This window comes from Anneissia japonica, unplaced genomic scaffold (genome assembly GCF_011630105.1).
Source record: "Anneissia japonica isolate Jap-2015-1 unplaced genomic scaffold, ASM1163010v1 scaffold199_len4679917_cov187, whole genome shotgun sequence".
In the NCBI taxonomy this organism is placed as follows: Eukaryota; Metazoa; Echinodermata; class Crinoidea; order Comatulida; family Comatulidae; genus Anneissia; species Anneissia japonica.
In genome coordinates this window covers 2650549-2655929 of record NW_022686322.1, presented here as the reverse complement: position 1 = coordinate 2655929, position 5381 = coordinate 2650549, and positions in this window count along the sequence as shown.

Below are 5381 nucleotides of genomic sequence, written 5' to 3'. Positions count from 1 at the left end.
CATATTCGGTATAGAATACTTAGAAACAACAAAAATGCTCATAATGTATCAAAACGAATACAATGCAGAAAATATTTAAAAACTGTTTAATATACAAGATTTTGAGAATATTAACGGCATTAGGAATAACATCACTTTATGCTGTCACATGAATTATAAATAATATTACACTTTATTAAATTGAAATTATTTTACTTCATGTTAAAGAGTTGAATGTTTGCAAAAACACACGTGCCTACGACAAAAACTATATGGTATGGCATTACACATTTTTAGCTGTATTATGATGTTACTGTTGTTTACATTTTCACTCAGATATTCCGGTTAAATGCTATTGTATTATGGCCAAATTTAAAGATTTGCTATGTCATAAAGTAGTCCACAAAATGAATGAAAGGGACTTTATACAGACCGACTTTATTAGAGCACAGTCTTCGGTCTGAAAATGTAGGCCTGAACAACAAAACAACAATGGATGCCGCAATTAAATCTAACACCGTGTAGGCATACAGGCTTGTGCAACTACAGTATGGTATAGTACGGTACACACTCTACTTACCTATATGTACATCTTCCTAACTTAGAAGAAACACCACTCCAGCATTTCATATTTTAGAAGATGTTTTTTTTTTTAATTTTTTGCGACGACGTGTCTATGATAAAGTAGTTTACATACACGTTTGCTTTCACCGTAATTTGGATGTTATCATACAGGTGCACAACCAACCACGTATCTGAAGGAAAGGAAAAGAAAGGACAATAGTGCCCTACCAGGCTAAACATACAAATTATTAGTTCAGAGCTCACCCCTTATTAGCGCCCATCGAATGGGTCTAGCCACTGGGGACGAACCCTCGACACTGGTCCCTCCCCACCCACTCGGATAGTAATGCAGTGACCCCCCGGAGGTGGGGGAGGGGGCGCTTCGGCGTTTTTAGCGTTCTATAACGTATTTTAATGAATTTACACATTCGAATTCTAAGTTTGTGTATGTATGTAAGAGTATGTTATAAAAATATTTGAATTTGCTGGCGCGGATCTAGCGGGGGGGGGGGCGCATAAGGGCCCGTGAACCCCCCCCCCCGTCGGTCAAGCTGGAAAATAAAAAGAGGGAGACACATTTAAGTTCAAGAGAGGATAAAGGGAGAAAAGGGAGTAAACCCATGAGTTCAGTAGCGATCCAGCAGTGAAAGGAGAGCTCGATTGTTTACCACTTATTTACACCAACCATGGTGAGGCGGAGGTGGGCGTGGCGACGTGAGCGTCATATTGTGCCCCCTTCCCCCACCCCCGTCGGCAGAAAATATCTGGATCCGCCCCTGGGGGTCCCTGGCTTTAGCCAATGAGAGCTCAGCCGTTACGCCACTGCCAGGAAATTTCATCATGAGACTATAAAAGTAGTGTTTGCTACGAAGTTTTTCGTAGGATCCTGTTTTCCCAGACCACCCATCTCCCACCTCCACTGGTGGTGATGTTTTCCGACTTCGAATATAAAGACCTTTTTTGAGAAAGTGTGCACTCAAAGGGCATTTTCTTCATACTGATTTGAGTCAAGAAGACGTCACATTATAAACAAAGGACGAAAATAGAAAGTTCACCCATAAATACTGGGATAGTGTCCGGCTGAGGGTAGTTTTTACCATGTAGTTTAAGTCACTTTTTAATATATACATTTTTATTTTTATAAATAAATTAGAAATACCGGGGGTGCCCTATCTGAGGCAATATAATTATTTTTAATAACTACGTAAAATAACTACGTAAAATAAGCAACACAAACAAACCACCATTGCTTGCTTAAATTATCACTAAACATGTCCAACAAAAATAAAAGATCATGTTTTAATTGGAACAGTCAATAACAGTCCATAATCATAACAATACAAAATGATAACATTATAAGGCTAAAACAGTGATACTAAATGATTATCTATGTTTTTCAAAAGAATGAATATCAGTTAAATGACAACCGGAGGCCTTAGCAATTGCAGTAAAATCCGGTGTCAGGGGCTGTCAAAGATATCCGCATCAAGTCCCAGAGATGCGCATTATAATAAGTCGACTTCTATGTTTTTTTTGTTTTTTTTTGAAAAGCCACTTTCACATGTGTATATATACTACAAAACATGGTTAAGATGATGATGGATAACTTCTTCAACACCGGTCTTGCATTAATAGCAACGTCCATTCACCAACATTCTATTGTCATCATTGGATAGGCCTAGGCCTACAGAGTTTTTCAATGCTTACTGTTACTTCACAGCAAAAATAGGACCAGAGAGAAACAGTGTCTGGGAAATCAATGTAGCTTCTGCGCTTATAATGCGCTCACCAACTTTAAGCCCTCCCCGAGAAATATGGCTCAGGATTTTCATTTTGGTCTTTACTTTACGTTATTTCAAAAATATTCATAAAAATATTATTCATTTTTTATTTTAATGAATAAAAATATATAAATATATAGGTATATATAAATATAATATAAAACAAGATAGCCGTTAGCACTGTTAAATTATATATAAATCATCAAAGAAAGGTAAATACAGTGTATTGACAGCGAGANNNGGGCCAGACTATTTGGCCCCGCAGATTAAGAACCAGGGGCCTATATTGTAGACAGATTACTACTACATTTTAGCCGACCCTTACAAAGTTATGTTATGTTTACAAATGACTAAAAGAATACAAAATACTGAACCAACAGCTCAACCTCCCATCCGAACGAAGATGAACCATTCCGCTAACCTATCTAACAGATAATAAACAACCCATCCCTGAAAATAGCATCTGGCAACTTATAGAGCGCTTATCCTCAATGATTTAAAGTTAGCGGGCGACAAGATACAATAGGCCTGCCCATGCTCGGCTGAGGCAGGCAAATTTTGCTAAAATTAAGGATTGTCAAAAAGTTCTAAATTAATTTATAACACGAGATTGAAATGCATAGGCATAGTGCACACAAAACACGCACATGGTGAATATCTATTTAAATATAACAATGTGAATGACACTATTGAGTTGCAACTATTAATAAATTTATATAATTGATAGGTCAAAAAGTATATAGGCCTATTTAATGGTCCATTCAAAGCCGGTGCGGTCGGTACGGTTACGACGGCCCTGTGTGGTGATGTAATAGGTATGCATCATGAGGCAATGGTAAGGACGGCATGCGATGGTGTCATATTTATACAATTACGTAGTTAATGTAGGCCTGGAAAGTAGGCTAATGGCGCGGAGGTGTAGATACAAACATATTTAAATGTTTTAAAAACATAAAAATGTTTTAATCGTCCTTGTAAATTAATGTGTCCTAGGAATAGATTTTTATTTCACGATATGGTTTTTCTCTATAAATGTGTTAACTCGTACTTTAGTTGTGATCTTGTACATCTGTTTGGTTTGCATGTTAATTCTAGAAGTCTTCGTTCCTGTCCTACCTTTAATGTCCCCTTTTGTAGAGTTGATGTCTGTAAACGTAGTTTTATTTCTAGACTTTCTCTTCAATATAATTCTCTTATTTTAACCTCTAATATTGACATTTTTCACAATTGTTTGTCTATATTTCGTTCTATTATTATTAATCATTTGAGTAGGTGAGATTTTTGTACTCTTTCGTCTATATATTTGATATACTGTATTTAAATTTTATATATTTTAGTGGCGATGATTCGCTGTTGGTCTGATGAAATGAAATAAATAAATAAATAAATATTACTACTACTACAAAAGTTACTACATGTAATGAATAAATGGAATTCGAAACTGTATTCATCCCTGGAAGCTAAACATCCTGAAGTCAATCCTCTTTGATAGGTTTTGATGCTTTGATCTCATCATTTACACCTAGCCATGCCGTTTCAAATTAGGGACTTCATATGGTGAATAATGCACTCTATCGACGTGAATATGTGTAAGAACAATTGTAATAATAAATAATTGGTGTTTAATTTTATGTTATACTATTATATAATTGTTATACTATTGTATTGTTATTCTATGTCGTGTATGAAAACGCACTAGCTTTTACTACTGCCGTTTGCCGTAATATTTTGTTTAGTGTATTATAGGGTTTGGCAAATCTCAATTCATTTCCTTTTTCTCTTCCCAATCCTAAACTTCGCTACCTTGGAATAAATTTATCTTTCATGACTTAAAATGGCACTCCCAAATCATCACTCTTACAAGTCCTGTATTCGTAAATTGTCCATCCTCAAATACCTCAAACACTCCATTTATCGCCAATCACTTGCCCCTATATCCTCCCTGCCATGGAATACGTATGTTGCATTTATGGTAAACTCATAAATTGACAAATAAATTAATGAAACGGATTGAAAACCTCTTTTCCAAAATACTTTCAGACTCATCTACGAATTTTATTTATCACACCATATTTAATCACAGTTTAACATTCCCACTCTCAAAACTCAACGAACGCTCTACACCCTCTACAGCCTTGGAAAGAGTGCCCAAAATGAAAATAATCCCCTTCAGTCCCACGACCATTCCCGTCGCCAATGCAGTATAGTATCTCTTCGCAACTCCCACAATAACGTCCTCCTTCCTATCCCTTGTCGCACCTCCCACTTTGAAACATCATTCCTTTCATATTCCCTTACCCTTGCAAACTCCCTATTGACCCTTCCACAATCTCTCATTCCCTTATAGAGCAAGTTTTTAACATGTAGGCCAAAATTAACTCACATTTACAGTTATTCCTACCACTGATCTCTACAAATAGCTGGATTGCTCATCGGCCAATCCTTGCAAATAAACGTGAGGCCACCCACGCCATGTACCTGTTTAGATTTTGGCATTTGTTTAAATTATTGTTTAAAATAACGATTCTTGCAATATTTTTCTTGCAATATTTTTCAATAATAATTTTTAATTTGACGTAAGAATTTTTTTTCAAATTGTCTAACGACTTGACGTGATTTATGCAGTTCACAAAAGCGCGAGCGAAGTCGTGTTGTTATAGTGACGTCGATCACTAACAACGCCAATAATTTCGCCTGCGCTTTTTAAAGCTGCATAAACAGTCACGTCAAGTGGTTAGATGATTTGAAAAATCATTACGTTGAATTTAAATTTATTATTAAAACGTTTTGCAAGAATCCTTATTTTTAACTATAATTTTTTAAAATGCCAAAAGAAAATTGCCTAAACTTATAAGTCACTTAAGCCCTCCAACATGGCGTCGGTAGCGTCACTAAAACCAGCCAATGAGCAATCTAGCTATTATAGTAGAGATCAGTGATTCCTACCTATCTTGTAAATTTGTAAAATAATTTATTATAATTTGTATTGCAATGTACTGTAATGTTTGTTAGCAGATAATGGTCTTTAATGGTAGACTGATGCAAAACTGAATTGAA